Here is a 20,439-nt window from a genome sequence, read left to right as displayed (position 1 = left end):
CTGCCAAAATGGTAATTTTAAATTGTCTCTTTAGAAAGAAGGTGATTCTTGGTGCTCTGTCCTGTTGCAACTCCCTCATCAGCATTGCTCCTCTGAAAAATATTTCTAATACTGTAGTTGGTCTGTCACACATTCCATAGTTGCAGATGGGTGGAAGGTTCTTCTAGATGATAAAACAATTATGATGCAAATGGAATATTTTTTTAGGGGAAAGGGAACCCTAATATTTTTTTGTCATGTATTTCTGTGTTGAGACAAAGGAAAAATTAAACAGTGTTGATTATGTGCAAAACTAGCAGCCAGCATTAGATATGGGAGAAATTAGGGAGATTATTTAAAAGGTAAGACTTTATTGTTACATCTACATCTCGTAAATATTTGGCAGTAACAATTCTGTTGACTACAGGGGAACTGCTTAAGAGACCCAGAATCTATTTTTAATTCTGCTGAAAAACACTTAGTTTTGACCAATAACTGCTGAGTAATAAAGGAGCAGATTGCTTCTCTGTTTTGTTTTGTAAAGGGAGCTCAAAATGAAGCTGGCAGAAAAGGGCAGGGAGTAAGGAATGGCAGCTGGAAAGACAGAGGTTTGTCCCTGCCAAGGTCCTTGAGGAGTATAGGACAGAGGCACAGCGAGACACAAGTATATGTAAACCTGGGCTACAGTTTTGCTCAGGGAATTCAAAGTCACTATTTATCTTACTGCTTGACAGTCATGTGCATAATGAGGGCCGTCTTTCTGGGAATGTTCAGTCTCACAGTCACTTTTGCCTTTCAATGTTTCTTTATCCACAGTGGGTATTTTTTCTGATGGAATAAATATTTCTGTTGTTTCTGTTGAAGAGCTATGGCTTCAGTCTATTTTTTTTTTTTTAATCCATACAATTTAAGGCATTTTTCAGAACAGGTTGATACAGAGGCAGAAGACCAAGCAGTTGCTGGTACTGTGTGTGACCAGAGACAGGAAAAGCACAGGAGGAACACAGGTGGCTCACCCTCTGGGCATGCTACAAGCAAATGAGTGATATTCAGGAAAGAAAAGTACTCATGCATGAAGAAGGTAGAGTAAAATACATCTACATTACCATTTTAGCTTCAGAGTATGCAAACTGCATCCCTTTGGGGAGGAGGAGTGGGAAAGTGTGCATGAGGGGAGCACTTGTGCTGCAGCCACTGATGGCAGTCCTGTCCGTGCAGCTGGACTGCTAGACCTTCTCTGAGGTGGTCCCTGATGAACTGGGGATTGTATGGATGTCATCCTTGGGACTGGCTATTTTCCTTTACAGGCCTGTTTCTGAAATGCAGCTTTACTTACTCATGTATACAAAGTCCCAGTGAAGTTACTGGGCTCAAACCATGGGAAATGTGTGGAATACAGAAAGTTAAATCTTAAAGATTAAGAACTTCTTTGTGGTCATTTTCACATTCTCCATTCAACTCCTCTTGATACAGTGGATTAATCCAAGAACTTCTAGTGGGCTACATTTCAATAGTTCATTTTTTTAAATGTCTGGGCAATTACTGTGCTTCAGGAACCTGAGGAATAATTACTCTAATATTTTTGGGTGATTCGTTACTGCCTTAAGGTGTGCTTCCAGGAGAAAGGAAAATCCCCTCAGCTTCTTTGCAACAATTGCACATTATTTGAAAGACGTATAACTCACATGCAGCCAGTTCTGTGAAAGATTTATGTTTTTCTCTAATCATCTAACAACAGCTGAGGAGAAGTTCTCCAGACCAAGAGCACAGCTTTTTAAGTGAGGTGCTTGCAGAGACTAGCTGCAGAATACCTTAAAGATGGGGGGAGAAACCCACAAGCCATGTTAGAGCTTGCATCTGGAAAGAAAGCATTCATAAGGCCAGCAGAACAAACTCTAATACCTTCTGGATTTGATGCTTTGTCTCATGGGTCTTTAGTACACATTGTAGCAAAAGTCTTCTTCAGGGGAGGATTTGGGGGCTGTCTAGGGCTCTCCTATATAATTTGCTCTTTTGAAGACTTTGTCCTGCTAAAAATTCCTGGGAGGTAGTAAATTAATTCTAAATTTCTGTTAAGAAGAAAAAAACTCTGCAGTTACTTGCCACTAGATGTCAGAAAAACTACATGGTTCAGCTGGAGTAGAAGATCAAGCTGAGAGGTTTTGTTGACTGTTTAAGCACTTGCATAACACTTTGGACACGTCCCAAGGAAAACAATTAGACATTTGAGTTTATTTTTACTTGCATGAAATAGTAAATATGCTGTTGGTTCAGACTCTCTTCTCATTGCCCCCAGAGAAAACTGGAAAAAAACTTTTGGTCCGGAGTTATACCACCCTGGAAAATAGAACTGCTTTTAGTCTTGTCAGCAAAACCTTCTCATCTAGAGTGCTGTGGTTTTCTATTCTTTGTATAAAGCTGGTCTGTGAGATTTAGGCAACTCTAGCAGAAATGTGGTGGAGGGTGTGTGGGTTGGTCCTGATTCAGCAGAAATAAAAGCTGTTGTGGTTGGGATGCTTGTGCATGTGGAGTAAACATCAAATGCAATGTTTCTCTATATAGGAATATACTTAATTCTTAGTTCCCTTAGATAAAATTGTTGAAAATGGAAAGTATTTATTATGAAGAATAATGTCTGAAGCCTCCTACAGAACTGTGATGAAGTATATGCAGGTTCACCTTAAACTGTGTCCACAATACAGTTCAGCCTTAACAGGACAGTTTGCTTTATGGCTTCTGTTCTGCTGCTTTTCTGATGCAGCTGCAAAGTTTGGTTTGTACATCTGGCTGCAATTCAATACATAAATGAGTGGTTAAAATTATATTTGTGAGTTGTCTATAATGTGAATACACAGGCCGTTGTTTTTCACGTAAATGCATTTGTGTATCTTAATGCTTTACAAGCTAAAATCCACTTTGGAACCAGCATAGGAGTTCACACTCAGTGTACTGATTTTATATTCTAATGTGTGCATTTCTCTCTGGGAGAAAAAGCATGTTCCAAATGAAAAAACAATATGTCTTGTCAAACATGAAGATCTGTGAAGCAGTTCCATATTTCTAAACTCTTGATGTTTTCTAGACACACAGAGTGTTCAGTATTTAAGGGTCAGACTGTAACCTTTGAAGGAACATTTCCAGGAAAACTAGAAGACATCCAATTTACTCAGTGTTGATCTTCTATCTAAATGAAAAAAATAGAGTAGCCAGTGCTGAGGGGAAGTGTGAAGGTAGAGGATGCTGTCTTGCACCTTCCCTGCTGCAGCTGCTGACCAGCAGGAGGGATGTGCATCTTGGACACCTCTTCAGGGACTCTTCTTTTTCCCAGGAGCTTGAAAACAGCAATTCACTGGCTTTAGTTTAGCATTGGAGAATAAATATCACCTCAAAAACATAACCTGGGACCAAGGATTCTCACTGGGTCTGAAGTTCAGGAAGCCACACACAAAATAAGAACTGCATTGAAACCTACTTGGAGTTATTTCCCAGGAGACTTCTCCTTGGGCTTTCTTTTCATCATGGCAGAGCTGAGGTCAAGGCTCAGCCAACCTTAGGACAGTCTGACATTTATTCCTCCCTGAAAACCCTGCGTGTGAGGCACTGTATGGTATTTATGCTCAGCTATTGTCTCACACACTGACATTTGTAGTTGCATTTTAGGGCAGAAGAGTTGTATTTAAGCTCCTGCCCCTCACTTTGAGGTGGGGTTTGTTTGTTTGTTTGTTTTTCCTCATGTGCTCTGCTACCCTCTGTCTGTTGCACAGAAAGCAGGGAAACACATTTTCCTGTTGCACATGTATTTGCAGTGCACAGCTTTGGCATCACTAGAAGCAGCAGCCAGATACTTGCCTTGTCTGCTGCATAGCAGGGAAAGACATTATCAACTTGAGCATCACACCCAAGAGGAACTGGAGTTGTCCATGCCACTGTTAGTTGAAGGAAAGGAGTTTGTTGAGGTGTAGGTGGGTATATTGCTAAGCCTGGGGCTGTTACACAAAGCTCTTAGGTTGTAAGAAACTTTTGCATGCAGTGAGCTTTTCAGTCCAGAATGTATATCTTGATTTGAAATTGTATGTGATAATGTTTTAATACAGAAATTTTAGTCTTCTTACTCTTGTGATCTTCAGACAGGAGTGGTCTTTTCTGCCTGATATTGCTGTACAGGAAAAAAATCCTCTCACTGGTGATTTACAGTGACTGCTTGATTCATTAATTTTTTTTATGTCTTTCCTACATTATTACTTTCTTAATATAGTTTTAATAAAACTGTCACTGTGGCTCTGTTGTAACATTTGCTAGAAGGCTTTTTTCCCACTGTTGTATAGATTTTTTTCAGTGAGAAACCTGCAGTAGCTTTGCAACAATATATTTAGAAATGCAGTTTTACACAGAGGCATTTGGGGATGGAACATACAATCAAATTTTAGCATCTAAGCATCTAATTGGAGTGCTCAGAAATACATCTCACTATTTGCATGTTCAGACTTTCTACATTTTGGGTTTTGCCCAAAACCTGCAACATGAAAGCCTTCTTTTAAGAACCACAAATGTATTACATGATGAATACACAGGGAGATGTTCTACATGGTTTAAATGAGAAAGCTTCAAAACCTGTGTCACTGTACCTTCCATGACAGAGTGGAATTGCTTCTATTCCAAAGACCTCTGATTTTCATTTGAAGGTTTGTAATATTCCATGATGCTGTGGGAAACAAAGATTTTCTTCTTTTGTGCCACTATACCCATTAAATCCTAACCAGAGCAATGTTCTGGGTAAGGAGTAAACTTGCATTTGGAGTTCCTTTGCACTAAAACAGATGTTTCTTCTTGGGAGTTTATTTGTAAGAGCAGTGTTCTGAACCTATTATTAGGATCTAGATCCAGTTGGCAGATTGTTTTCAAAATGAGACCTCATATAACCATCTTGTAGAAGTTAAATGTCACGTTTCTGGGGTATGAGTGTACACGTGCTTGTATATAGACACACACACATGCATGTGCATACTTTTTGTTTGTACATAAAACCTGTTGTTTCTCCTGGTTAGCTCTTAATTGTGCAAAAGTGACCTGGCTAAAGTAGAAATGAACTGTTCCCTTGTATTAATATAGGAAAATATTAATATAGGAAAAAGGAGGAAAGTTAGTGGAAATGTTTGTGTGATACTTTTATTAATTAAGAAGGTCTGTTGAGAATATCTAGGAGGAACATACTCCAGCTCAAGTTACAAATTGAATTCTTGTCATGATTTTTTGTCTAAGGACAGAATGGATGAAGAAAAGTGTAGTTTGAATCCTTAAGTCACCCAATTAGAATTTGAATGTGTTGAGTCAGCACTTTTTGTTAAAAGATGTCAGTAAAAAGGTGATCTCTTTCAAGACAAGAGACACACAACATATTGTGCATCTTTTTCCAAACCAACCCAAAGAAGCCAAACTCACATAGATGGAAGATAAACACAACAATCTGTAGCAATTTTCAGGAAGAGGTTTTGGGAATAACAGGCATACCTAAATCTAAAGTCAGCCCCATCATGTGTAGTAAGAGTCTAAGGTTGGATAGTTGCAAGATTACCCCTGAATTCTTTTATGGGAGCTGGCTTCTAGAGGATTCACCCCTAAAATTTTCCTCTCTGGGAATAAATAAATGTTTAGCTATACTCAAAGTAAATGCCAACAACATGGTTTGCTGCCCAGAGAGCATGCCCATGTCTTGTTTAGCACTAAACTTACTCTCTGCTGTATCATCTCTAGATGCACAATAGCCAATGATTGAATACAGATTCCTTACTACTGTTAATCTTGTAAATGAAATTATGAAAAATGGAAAAATAGTGCAAAATGGTGAGATCCATGCCCCAACTTCCTCTGAAGATGCTAATTAAATGGATGGCAGAATTATAAAAGCATACAAAATCAGTCCAGGAAAATAACACTGCCAGTAGCTGTTCCTGTGTTAAAACTCTAGACAGTCCCTGAAAACTGTAGAGAAAAAAAATTCTGCTATGATTGCAAAAGGAACAATAACTGAATAAAACTAAGTGAATGCTACTTTCTTTTTTTCAGCTTATTTTGTACCCAAGTCAAAATTCTAAATTTCACCTTTGTCTCTGTGTATAGAAGAGCACCTCACATAAATTTATTTTAGCAGATGCATAAAATTTATTCACAAGCTTTGTTCAACATATAAAATTTAATTAGATCTTGTAATATTTGTACTTGCTATAAATTCCATTAGGCAGAACACTTACTGAACTGTGCACCTATAGGATTTAATTATGTCAGCTATTATGAAATTGTGGAATGGGAAAGGAACACAAAAATTTTCTGCATGTTATCAAGGAGACCAGTGGTGAGGAAGTTGCAAATTTTACCCCTGCAATGTCTTTGCATTATGTTGGCATGTAATGGAGTCAATAACTCCTGACAATGTTCAAAATACTGTTTCCTCAGACTTTACAATTCTATAGCTGCAGGAATTTTGTGAATGAAGGAAACCTAAGAGAAGTGAAGACATCTAATGCACTCATGCATCCTGCACAGGCTAAGAGGACTTGGTGTAACCATCCCTCTTTGTAACCTGAATCCCTATCTAGACAGCAAATGATTCACTCCTTTGATGTGTAAAAAAGAAAAAAAAACCAACATTGTGGCTGAAGATGAAAGAGAGAAGACAAACATGTAGGCTGGGGATTAGGAACAAATCAAAGAAGTGACCATGTCTATCAGATTCCCTGAAGTGGCTGCCCTGCACATTTATTGGATACCTCTGTATTGGATACCTGTGTGACTGTGGCTTCATGGGTGCTCTCAGACACCATGGCTGGAAGCAGCTCTCTTAGTCAGCCCTTCTAGCCAGCCAGGAAAATCAATGAACAGTTTCCTTCCAGCAGAGGTAGATAAGGTTTGCTGCCTTCCTGCCATACTTTTATAGATGCTGTGCATGGCTGTTTGTCAGCTTTGACATAGGTTTCTTCTTGCAGCTGCCTCCATTGGTTGCATTCAGACTTAGTTCATGTGGCTGTTCCATGCATTGAGATTAGGAGTGGAACCACCTATGTGAAAAGAAATGTAAATGCAACTCCTCCAGCAGGTTCAGAAGACACCCCTTGCTAGGAGGCTAGAACATTTGCTGGTGTGTTCAATAACACTCATTTGCTACTACCAGCTTAAAAAAATAGGTGCCAGGAGACCTACTTAAAAAATGAAGGGGAAAAAAAAAAGGAAAACCAGAAGGTATATGTAAAGAATGTACCTGAATCCAGGAAATTAACACCAATGGAAAAAAAGGATGGTACAAAGGAAGGTGGTTATGTGTTGGAATTCAGCAAATTGCTAACAAGTAAAATACATGATAATTATCTGGGATGCAAAGCAAAAGACTATAATGAAGAACAAATTACTATAAATAATTTGCTTCTTCCCCTCTTTGCTAGGATAAGTAAGCATGAACCAATATGCCAACTTGTTCCTGCCATATGTTTTCACAAGTGCATTTCTGTTTGGTATGGAAGAGAACCTTTTCCATAATGTGATCTGTTTTTTATACTAATTCATGTGACTTTAACCTAAGATTTGATTACTTCTTGGAAAAGGAAAATTGAGTTACTGAACTGTGTTCTTGGTGGAAACAAAGGAGAGGGCACTGTTCTTGGATTCCTCAACTGTTCCTGTAGAGGGTTTTGCAAACCCCTTGAGGTCTACACCTCCCCTCTGCTCCCCCTAGGAACTGTCCTGATCTTTTTTCATCCTTTTAAGTGGTGGAAATGGCCTTTTGGCTCACGTGAAAGATTGATCTATGTAGATCAAATGTTTCTGCTAGGCCTGTTTAGCTCATTGTAATAATAAACCAGAAACCAGGTCCAAAAAAAAAAGTGCCTTGCATTTCAATTTGTTTTCTTTTATCATAACTTAAGAGATCAGAATGTAAGATGAAACACAAATCTGCTTTTGTTGGCCTCTATCCTGGGTGTATTATGACAAGTGAATTATTGCAGGCTTTGTGGGAATACATGATGAGGTGTGTCATGGCCCTGAGAGTCTGGAGAGGTCTGGGGGAAGAAGGAGGTGCAGCTATTTATTCTGTGAGTCGTGTCGGGACGCGCCGCTTGTGGTGCGCGGTGTCTCCTGAGGGGAAGTGCAAGGACCTCAGTGACACGTGAGCTCCTTCCTGGCCTCATGCTGCTGGCTTGAAATATTAGATTGCTGGAAAGGAAAGCTGTCAGACAAGCCCTGGTGTCACCAGCATGTGCTGCTCTGCAGTGGGTGACAGTCACCTCCCAAGCCAATGCCTGCTGAGTGCACATGTCCCAGTCTCTGTGCTGGTGGGGGCTGGAAGAGCAAACCTGTGTGCACGAGTCTCAGCTCCCAGGGCAGGGAAACCTCTGGGCTTGGGTGCAGGAGCAGCAGGCAGAGAGGGGTACAGCTACCCTGCCACTGGTAATTTCACTGGGATTTTAGGTGGGATGGCAGCCCTGTTACCCAAGCTGCTTATTATTTCTCACAGTAAAATTCTGGCTTTTGTGTACCACAGCATGTAGGAGATTTTTCCATGCCTTGGGCAGGTTTTTGTTTCTGAAAACATCAGTCAAAGCAGTTCTGCTGTTTATGAGAACAAAGGCAAAGGGTAAACAATGCACTGGTTTCCAAAGCTAAAAAAGGTTAAGTGACCTTTTCCTTAGGAAGTTCAAGTGCCTTGGAGCTTTGCAGTAGAGGCTCTTGGTTTGGCACTAGAGCTGCCTTTCTGTCAGGGATGTGTTTTTCAATCCTTTGGGGAAAACCCAGTCATGCTTTGCCAAGTCATAAACAGTTGACAAATTGCAATTTATTCATATTCAGAAGAATTTAGCAATGAAGAACTTTGTGGTGTGTTGGAATGCCTACAGCTTCCTGTGCTGGACAGACCTGGCATTGCATGCTTCAGGGATGCTGCCAGAAGGGTTCTGTGATGCCCATTTCTCACTGCTTGGTCTGTACATGGTCAAGAGGGGTGGGCACATCTGTCTTTCTTGTGAGCCCTCTGTCCTGTGCACCCAGGCAGGCTGGAAGAAGAACAATGATACAGACAGAGAGCCTGAAATCAGGTGGGGAGGCTGACTTGCTGGGATGTAGGGTGAGAAAGGGACTAGCTGGACATGGTGATTAGGATGAAATGCTGGAGAAGGGAGGGTGCTGAGGAGGTACTGGATGTTGAAGTCAAGTGCAAGAGGGTATCTCTGTGGGCAATGTCTACTTGTATTACTATGCAGATACTTTTTTTTCAGGAGAGCAAAGTTATATCCCTTCCAGAAGTTTGTGTCCCTGTTTGATGTCAGCTTGAAAAGAAATATCTAGATGATACTGTATTGTTGCTTTTGTTACTTACTATTTTTATTCTCCTACTACTGTAGTCCATAAGTGTTCCTGAAAGTACAGCAGCTTAGTTTTTTTATTACTGTTTCTATCATTGGCACATATGTGACTTGTATGACAGCCATAACAACTTTATTGCTTTGGCCCCTTTTGGAAGTGTGAGAAGTGTGAGATTACGTTCATACATTACCTACTTGGCTTATAATTAACCTCTGCTAACAACCACATCCACTGCTGCAAGAGCATCACCACAGAGCAAGGTTAGCAAGCAGAGTGTGTGGGATGTGTAATAGTGTGTGTGTATTGTTTACACAGGCACACATTGCAAGAGGCAGAATGGACAGGATGCTGAACATGCTTTGCAAATGCTTTTGTGAATTTATAGCAACATGGGTTCTCCTCCCACCCCCACATTTACTCAGGACACCTGCATGCTGCTGTGTTTATTTTGTGTAGGTGCTAAATGCTCAAACTCCTTGTTCAGTGTTGTGTTTCCCAGGGCTGTTCCAGCAACCCCTAGACCTTGATCTTTGGGAAGACACCTCCAGGCTTTTCTGTTCTGCTTTGCCATCCTGCACATCTTACAGCTCTTAATGTCTGTCAGCCTTCTCCTGGCTACCAGGACCCCACACTGCCAGCCCAGGGCAGTGCTCTACTGGCTTGGCAAGGCTCCCTGGGGGCTGCTGGAGCCCTGTGGAGCAGCAATGGCTGGCAGCAGCAATGGCTGGCTGCTGGGAGCAGGAGCACACCCGGCGCGAAGTGCTGACACCAGTGGCACCGAGGGAAGCTGCCTGTGGGCAGACTGAGCTGGCACATTGCTTACAAGTCTGTGGGGCCATGTTCAGTCAAAACAGAGCCTCTGCCAAACTGCTAATTGTAGCTCTCTTTTCTTGCCTCCTGCCTTCACAGGTTAGGAATGGAAATTAATCCCTTTGCAGAGTGCCCTGCCTTCCTGCATCTCTGGGGGGACTCTAATCTGCTACCACATCCCATGGTGCATGGCTAGCTATCTGACAGTTTCTTCAGCATCACTTTTAAAGACATTTTTCTTCTTTTCAAATGCTTCCCTTACCTTGGCCTGACATATGTTTTTGCTTTAAGAGCAAAATGGTTTCCATAGGCAGCTGGTGAGGTCCCTGAACACATGTTCCTCCAAAACACAGAACCCAAGAAGACATCAATTCCCAGCAGAAAGGTTACTTACATACAGCTGCAGAGCACTGCTTAAAAGTTTTTGGAAAATAATATTGTAGTCAGCTGACATCATTTAGTCACTTTGATTAGTTTCTTGTGCCTGATTACCAAATGACCTGAATAAAGACAAATGAGGCTCCTTCGAAGATCACATCTATATGCACTTAAGTAACAACCAGAAAATAAATCATCATTTGTTTCAGAGTTACAACCAGGGAAAATGTCCCCGGGATATAACCAGATTAGCTGGCTGGTATTTAAAACAAATGTAATTACAAAATACATGTATTGTAGCCAAAAGTATTGTTTGAAATGAAGATTCTTCTGTGCTTTCCAGTCTTAAGTAACACAGGGAAAATGTTCTTTCTGAAAAGGAAATAAGGGAATTAAAGATACAAAGGCCAGCTTAGGAAACAAACCCACATCCATTCACCCACAAGTTTTCTCTTTTTTTTTTTGAGTGCATGTGGAAGAATGGGCAGGTTGTAAAATCAGAAGAAAATCAAGTGTTTCCTCCTGAGAACAGGCACTGGATTTGGGTGTACTGATCCAATTTCTGGGTCTATAGACAGAAATGTACTCTTTTCCTTAGGAGCACTGTGGCTCCCTCTTGCACCCTGCCTGGCTGTAGAGTCCATTAGCCCCATGGCACACTCTGTGCTTTGCCAGACACGGTGCTGAGCTTCAGCAGCAGAGGGTGGAGGGGCAACACCAGCCCTGCTCTGGCTCTTGGCATGGGACATCTTGGGAGCATGCTGTGGGATCCTTTCTATAAGGAAATATCTGACCTTGCTATTTTAAAAACCTCTATTTTTCATTCTTTCCCTGCATTAAATAGAGCCATTTGTAAGAGTCTACTCACATGCTGTGTCTTTCCTATCCCAATTGTATTTTTAAGTGACTGCTTGGACCAGCCAGCACTGTTCCTTTTTAAGTGTAGAACTTTTGGTTTTCCAGTTCAGTTCCTTGTGGTCTTTAATGTTTGTACTCACAGTATAAACCTGAGTCCCTAACTAGAGTCATAAAAACAGTAAAGAAAAGAAGCATTCACTGGATTGCAGTCCTATCTTAGAGAACACCCCAAAGGACAGGAGGTCACCCTACAGGTGTGCACTATTCCTGCCTTCAGGTTGCATGTAACTTGTAAAAACCTAAATTTCCAAAAGCAAAAGCTTTCCTGGCAAAGCAGGCCAGACCAACAAATTAGAGCCAGAGTGCTTGTGAGAAGGCATCATGGCAGCATGATTTGCTCCTTCCTTTTCTCCTGCACTCCCAGGAGCTGGAGAATGAGGGTGGTATGTGGCTGTGCTTTCACGGTGGGTCACAGTCAGAGCTGCAGCCATTGCTTTGGGCCATCTGAAAATGTAGGACAGCCATGCTTGGCTTCCTCACTTCTTTTCCTCTTTTCTGTGCTACCCTGAAGGGAATCAGAAGTCATTAGCAAGTTAGTGTGTTTGAATTTCTGTCCCACTCTCTCCAGGGTCTTCTCAGCCTGACAAGCAACAGCAAAGCCATGCCTATTTTTTTAACCATGGGGTTTTCCATCTACTTTTTTTCTTTCAGGATGCTGCTGGTGGGAAGACTGGGAGCAGCTCTAGCTCAGATCAGAACTACACTGGGACAATATTTTCAGTCTGTGACAGAAACTATGACCTAGAGATCAACACACTCAAATGTGAGAGCTCATAAATGCTGGTTCAAAATGTTGGGATAATACCTTATGCTTGAAGTTAGAGGCTTTGCTCAAGAGGCTGTGCCCATTGATAGAAACAAGTGGTTAGAAGTGTCTTTAAAGGTGTCATTACAATTTTTATTATGACATGGATGATTTTGATCTAAAAAGAAGCTGTGAGAAGGCAGAGTAATATTTTTCTTAGCCTTCCACTACAGAGCCTCATTTTTTTAAAAGCATTAATTTGAAATCAACAGAATGTGGGTTTGTTTTATCTGAAGATAATTTGGGAGTATTAGTAAAGATTTGCTTGTTATTTTGATATTAGCAATTTCGTATTAAATTGCATGAGGTCATTTTACTTTTAATGCCAAAGTTTCATGTATTTATCTTTAACATGTCTACCAGCTGGATAGTAATTTGGGCACAGGCAACATGTCAACAACCCAATGATCCATTTCAAAAAAACCAGATTTTTTGACCTTATTTTAGAAAGAATATATATCTGCTCAACTCTTTTTATTAAACAGCAGCCAAAGCTGTGGAGGAAATATCTGGCAGTTTATTATTTTAAAATATTATATTATGCTAATCCAATGTCAGTTTATCTTAAAATAGGAATACATCACAACATATCTTTTTGACAAAATGGCAGATTCTGATTAATTTTGGAGTAATGTTTCTCCTCAGCATTATCAAACCTGGGTTCCTTCAGTCTTCTTGTTGAAAGCAGTGAGATATGTAAAGAAAAATAACAGGTAAAATGCACCACAGTTTCTCAAAATTAAAATCTCCAAAGAATGGCTCAATGGCTCTTTAAACCTCTGAAAGGAAAAACTGCCAGGCACTCTGGGCTGAATACTTGTGTTTTAAACTTATAAATGGGATTGCAAGGTGATAAAATCTGCAGGATGATTTTCAGACAGGAAGCTGAAATTCTTGCATCTGAAGTGCTAAAATTTGACAACAATTGCATGTATTTTTAAAACAGGTGTGAAAAATCACAGCTATCTGCTTTCAATAAAGAAAGAACAGGAAATCCACAATAAAGCAATAAAACCATAAACCTTAAAATATGCACGTGCAGCAGGTGCTGATATGTACAACAATATTTGAATGCAATAAAATGTCTCACTATTGTTCAAAAAGAACTGCTGCCAAGATATAGCATTTGGCTACATTCTGCCCTTGACTAGAATTTGTTCAGATATCCAAAGCTAGCATATGTTAGATAAAGAGAGGAAATTTCTTTAGGAGAGACAATGGGAAGTGTGTTCTGGTTCAAGTTACTTGCTTTATTCTGTTGAGAGGTCCCTTTTGTTTTGGGGGTTTTTAGTTCTCAGGTTTTTTTCCTGATGGATGATTCATCTGAAATGTGAGTTTTTCACTCTTTCATTCTCAAAATTTTCGTGAGCTCCCAGAGCTGCTAGTGAGGTGAGGATTGTATGCATCTCACCCAACATACCAAGCAGTGGAAACAAACAGGCTTTGGCTTCCTTGTCTGTGTGAACTCTTTCTGCCCTGCTCCTATTTAGGCTTGTCTGCTTTCCTGGCATCAGCAGCAATTGAGAACAGAACTTGTCACATCTTCTATCCTCCTTCTTTGGGACACAGAATGAGTGGTGTGGGAGCATAGAGGGGATCCACCCAGTGAGCATCCGGGTCACTGACCATCCATCTGCTGAGAGATGGACTTGGAGGGATGAAGATCTGAGCCCTCATTGTATCCCTCTCTGAATTTGTATTAGTATGTAGCTGAAGGGAAAATTATGGACACTGAATAACACTCAAAGGAAATGTATTAGATATGGACACTGAGTAAAGCCAAAGGAAGACTGAGAAAGGAGTCTCAATAATAATAAATAATCTGCAGTCTTGCTATTCTGGCTGATTAATCAGCACATAAACACTGTTAAAAATGTGACTGCAATCTTCAAATTGTCCTTGGTGCTTTTTCTTCATGGCACTGCTCACTGAAAAACAAGTTCTTTGCCCACACCCGAATTTTCTGGTCTGACTGTGAAAATCTGTGAAAACATTTTTGGTTTTAGAAATAACGCTGGTGTGAACCAGATGTTCTCTAGCAGATCTCTAATCTAGACTGCTCAATGTCTCAGATTTATCAACTGATGCAATGTTCAGATGAATAGTAGCCCAGGATCAAGATCAAATGTTGGTGCAATGTGTAGCTCTGCACATGGGGTAGGAGCAGTTGCAAAGCTTTTGTTTGTAGGTTTATATGGATTTACAGTATATTTACCTTTAAGAACCCTCAGTTATGTTTTAGGCTGTGGAAGCATCTAGCTCACCTAGACATGGCTATGTGTCCAATCGCTTTCTCTATGACTCATTCTGCATTCCTGGACTTGCCTTCTGGGCTGTAGCATGGGGGGGATGCATCACCTCAGGTATAACCAGACACTGTAAACCAATCATATTTTACAGCCCCTTGGTCTTGGGTGAAGCAGCAACCCACTCATGATCACCTGTGTAATTCAGATGGGGGCAGTGCCAAAATGCTCACACAAGTACTTCAGTATGTATCCCACCTGCACATGGGACTCCACCCATTTGTCTTCCTGTACCTGCATCCTTCATTTCCCTTGGCCCTGAGTAAAACAAGGCTTTCAGGACTTTTCCATGGAATTGTTTCAGTGGCATGTGGATAAGGCAGTTTATACAGGTGCAGCTACAACAGCTCTTATGCCTTCTCACAGTTTTTGGTGGGATGCCATGCTCCTCTGAGCACTGGCACTGTGATAAAACAGCATCTACACTGGAAATTTTTGCCAGTGTAATTATGCAGGGCAGCAGGACCTCTCTGGTGCATGCTATAAATAAGACCCTTATTATAAACAGATTGAGAACCACCACAGACTTCTCCCCTCCCATGGATTTATTCATTGTTTCTCCACTACAATTGCCAAACCACTGACTGTAAAACTTCCTTCGGGCCCTGCTTTATTTTCATGGTGGGCCCCACAGCCTTATCAACATGTGTGATATGCATAATGGCAGTCACTACTGCTTTTTTTGCCATTCCTTACTCTTCTGCTACTGAAATCCAGCAGTGTTCCCCTCTGTACAGGAGCAGATCTGTGAGTTTTTTCCAATCAACAAAAAGCAAGGATTTTTAACAAGAAAAATCTGTGTGGGAAGGGAAGTGACACCTTATTAAGAAAAGAGCTTGAGCTGAGGACAAAAGTCTCAAATTTCTATTTTTCCTTAAATACATCCCAAACGGTTGGCACTAGCTTTGTCAGCAGTGAAACATCACTCATGACATTGGACTCCTCTCCAAAGGCTGCAACAAATTTGCTTTCTTTTTCCTTTAAAATGCTAACATAACTGATGCTTTATTTTACAAGAGTTAGAGTGGCATTGCTGTTTTGGAGCAACAAGCTGTGAAGTGCAGTGGTGTGAAGCAACAGTCAATGCCTCTGCTGTGGGATGGGTTTTGGATAGGGGGCATGATACACATCTGGTCTGCAGCTCCTCTCTGGGAACAATTCTAGTCACACTTTTTACACTTGGCCTGTGTTGACTTTGACCTGCACATTTGAAAGACAACACTGATGAAGAGGGCAGGGCACACCTTAAATTAAAAAAAAAACCAAAACCAACAACAACAAAAAAAACAGAAGGGAGGTTTTTTGCTTGGTTTTTTCAATATGTTGTGAAAGAGCATGTATGTTGGCTGACCAAATTGGAAATACAAGCATTAGGAAATCTGATGCAGTACAAATCAGTGAAAGTAATAGCAGAAGACCATATTAATAGCTTTCCAAAATCAGCAAGGACAGGTGATACATTTTCAGAAAACAGGTCTATGATGATCACATCTCATTTTCCATATATTTTCTTTCTTTGTCTTTTATCATTCCTGACATTCTAGTTTTGACACCTGTTTAATTTCTTCCCACAAACATCTGCTGCTTTCTATTCTATTTTTGTAGCACATTTCCTTCGTGTATAGTTCTCATAAAATGAAGATTTACTCTTTGGCATAGAGGAGCAGGCTTCCTTTGGTTACAAACTGGAATGTCCCAACTTCAATGGATACTGGGAAAGTGTTAGAAGTTCCAGGTCTGTAATGTTAGAGACTGGCATCTAAATTACACCAGTAAGGGTGCAAGACTCTAATTTTGCATATAAGCTTTACTTTATTATCTTTTTTTTTTTTTTTTTTTTTTTTTTTTTTTGTGTTTGTTTGTTTGGCTGGGGGGCAGAGATTTTTTTTAAAAGAAGTTGTAGATTGGATGAGTGAGTTTGGAGAAAATGAATTGCACAAAGTGCTGCTCCATTACTCTCTCAAAAAGAAGGGAAAGCTATTCCTTTCTCTCAAAGAAGAGGGATGCAGACAAAATTCTAGGTGTTACAGTAGGCATGGTTATTGAGAAGCTGAATTGAAAAAAAAAACAACCTGGGTTTTCACTATCAGCTTCACTTCAGCAAGTCCTAAGTCCTATTCACCAAATAATCTTTCTGGCCTTGATGACTGCTCACTCTGGGGAGAGGCTATTTGCTATAGAGCCACTGAATTACTAGCTCTTGTTTTGCAAAACATATCTGAAGTGCTGAGTTCACACATGGTATTATTTTAGAGCACATCACCTTTTGATGCAGCTGATTTTGCCCATACGTGTGGTGGGGCATTGGAACGACTGCAGAATGGGGCTCTGAGGATGGTTTCTGGCTTCTGACACTTTGAAGCTTTTTAGTCTGTCCTGAGAAATAATTCACCATGGTGGCCTATCTTAGGTGAAAAGGAGGAAATAATCTGCTGTACAAGTGCAGCTTTCTTTACTCCCTATACTGTTCTTAGTATTTCCAGTGATCTCTTTGGCATATTTCCCCATGAACACTTGTGATGAATACAGAGAAGATGAAAACAAGCTCTGAGTTTTGTCTGCTGGATTAATTTTTGTCAAAATTCATCTCTCCATCCCATTTGGCTTGTTCAGCTTCCCATGTCATGTTCAGTTTGTTTTCCTCTCCTACACAGGGGAGCTATTGTTGCAGCTTTTTATTCTTTGTCTGGGGTGTGTGTGTGTGTGTGTGTCTATGTGGTGTGTTTCCTTTCTAGCCCACCTTCACTCTTTAAAAGATAGATATTTGGTCTCCTCCCTCTTGCTGGCAGCCATCCTTCCAAAACTTCATTCTCCCCATTTTAGCACAGGAATAGTGAATCAGGCTTTGCAGATAGAAAGGCATTTGAATCCCACTTCACATGCCTCTGCTTGACCTTTGTCTTTGAATGTTGTGTGCTGGCAGCCAATGCCCTTTGCTTGGTGTGGCACTAGCCAGCCCTTGGTCCTTTGTGACTCTGCTTCTGTAAAGTTCACTTCTGTCTCCTTCTCATGTTGTCCATTTGCATTGGATTTGATTGGATTTGCACGGCAAAGTCTTGATAGCGGAAGGGGGTTACAGGCTTCTCTAAAAAACTGCCAGAAACTCCCCCTGTGCCCAAGAGAGGCAATGCCTGGGGGCTCCAAGACAGACTTTCCGAGGCTGACCCCATCACTGATGGTGGTAGCTCCTCTGGGACAATGTATTTAAAAAGGGGGAAAATGTTATTGTGCTGAAGGAATTGCACAGTGTCCACTCTGCAGACACCAAGGTCAGTACAGGAGGACAAGCAGGAGGTGCTCATGGATCATTATTTCAGTGGGATTATGCTAAATCTGTAATAGGAATATGCACTAGCACAGTCCTATGGATCAAGACTTGAGGAACGCTGCAACATGAAAAAATTCCAGTCGGACCGAGCAGAGACATTGGAAAACCCATAAGGGTGAGAAATTTAAGGAGCTGGTTTGTCTGCTCATTTGTAAAAATAATTCTCTAGTTATAATGTTATAAAGTTGTCATGTTATAAAATATAAACCCTGATCAAAGGTGTTAGAGGTTAGACTGGTAGTAACAATCTTGTGTTGGGATGGTCCAGGTTATGTTGGGGGCCATCCTTACAGCATTCATTTTTCTGTCTGTCAGAGGTCAGAGAGGGATTTCATCTTATGGCTGGCTTCCACCTCCCAACAGCTACCAGCACCAACATTCTTGTACTGGCTAACAAGACCAAGTCTATTGGTATAAGATAAGGTGGAAGGGTTATCTCACAGAAAGAGACAGACAAGCTAAGAGAACAGGATTTCTTAGGAAACTCAGCTGAAAAAATAAGAATGACCTGGAATAACAATAAAGGGGTCTATCTCCAGCTCTTCAATTTGTGTACAATTATTTTGTGTGATGCCTTCTTAGTATAAACTTCTTGGAACAGAAATGTCCATGTAAAACACCACAGAGCATAGCAGAATCTTTGCAGTCATTAAACAAAAGGAAATATAGCAAAGTTAAATTCGAGTAATATTCAAGTATGAGGATTTCCACTTAAATTAGGGACATCAAAGATTTTAGGGTCAAAGCCAATATAAAATCCCTTTTTTCTTTAAGATTTGAAACTTAAAACAATTATTCATAGTTTAGAATTACATTTGTGTTGCATGTCAATTTTTATTTCCATGCTTCAGATCTCAGGCTTGGAACAACTCAATTTGATTAGTGACCAATGTTATTTTGAAACATATTTTGTCCTCTTTCTCCTCTGTCAATGTTATAAAGTCTTTACAGCTCTTAAATGACGGGCTTGATATCTTCAAAAATATTTTAAATGCCAGGTATAGTAGCAATAAATGTATAGCCATTCACCAGGTATGGTGAATATTGAATATTCAGAAAGTCTAACTTTCAGTCTTTAATAACCTAAAAATATCTGCTTAGTTGAAATGATTGATGGTCCTTGTCTGAAAGAGTGTATCATGTCTCACACCCACTGAGTTCAAAATATTACAGCCAGCTACCTCCCAGCTGGACAAGGCCTTGAACAATAGTGGAATAAATCATGGGAAAAGCCTAGCTTTTCTGGAGATGTTTTTAAGGTATTTTTTTTCCTTGTGCAGAGTAAAGAAACAGGTCATGGGGCCAGGATGTACTTGACTGGGTGGCAGGATTGCATCCTGCAGGCCAATTGGATTTCTCATTGCAAAGGGTCATTGTCTTTATTCATTGTATTTATTAAACTTGGTCCTGTATGGGTTTCAAATATACAATGTAGCTGGTGACAGAGGTTTTTTCTGTAAGATATTTCTTTCTAAGGAACTTTGGGAAAGAGGAGAAACAATTTGCTGACTGTGTTAAGTCAAAGAAAACCTGTGAAGAGCATCACAACTTAGTCTTCAAATCTAATGGTCATTTTAGGGATCTACTGAAAAGAAAAGCCTTACAAAAATTATGTCATAATGGTCATAATGTATACTAACATTTCAGATGCTATTTTATGTGATGGATAGAAACCTAGTCAAATTTTGCTTGCTTTGTAAACAGTTTATACACCACTGGGATATCAACTAGGAGAAATATAGGGGGAAAACTGCCTGGCACCATAATTCATGTCTTAAAATGTATTTGGGGGACTTGGCTTTTGACAGAAAGGAACAAAATTATTTACTTTCAGTTAAGAGGAGTTCTTTACATAAATTACAAAGAAACAGAGTCACAGTATGTTCCTGCTTCCAAATTCTGGTATAATCAGCGAACTTTTAGAGTGGCTGAACTTTTTTCAGGCATGCACCAAGGTAAATGAGAACAGCATAATATCACTCTTCTCTTTGGTCATTGTTAGACATACAGCCATCTTTTTGCATTGCTTTGTAATACATCCTTGTTTGCAACACTACTACTGGCCTGAATCTAAGGGTCTGGATTCTTTTTTCAGGCTTAAAGTGTTCTCATGTTAGTCTAAGTTTACTACATTTATTTTCCTGGGCTTTAAGCCTAAGGTTACTACAACTCTTTAATCATCATTTAATTTTGAGAAAATCAATTGATAAAGAAATAGCTACTGATTAGAAAAATGAAAATGATGAAATGAAAAGTCATAATTTCAGCTTGAATCCTGTATGATTTTCACAGGCAAATTGTCCTCATTTTTTTCATGCATTATCCTACCAAAACTACAGATGAAAATACATACAATTTAAACAATAACATTGTGAGCTTTCTACAACTAGGTCTATTTAGCATTATTACAATACATCAAGTTGCCTAAGTAAAACTACCAATCTGTGCCACTACAAACTACTGCTATGTACTAATGCAAGCCTCTTGTTCATAATAACCCAGGGGAAAGGGTATATGAGGGGTCAGACAGGTACAAAAATTAGATTGAGTCTGAATTAGGTGATTAG

The sequence above is a fragment of the Agelaius tricolor genome, unplaced genomic scaffold (genome assembly GCF_023055355.1).
Source record: "Agelaius tricolor isolate 1412-34295 unplaced genomic scaffold, bAgeTri1.0.p SCAF_8, whole genome shotgun sequence".
NCBI classification, from domain to species: Eukaryota; Metazoa; Chordata; class Aves; order Passeriformes; family Icteridae; genus Agelaius; species Agelaius tricolor.
Note: the sequence above shows the minus strand (reverse complement) of the source record.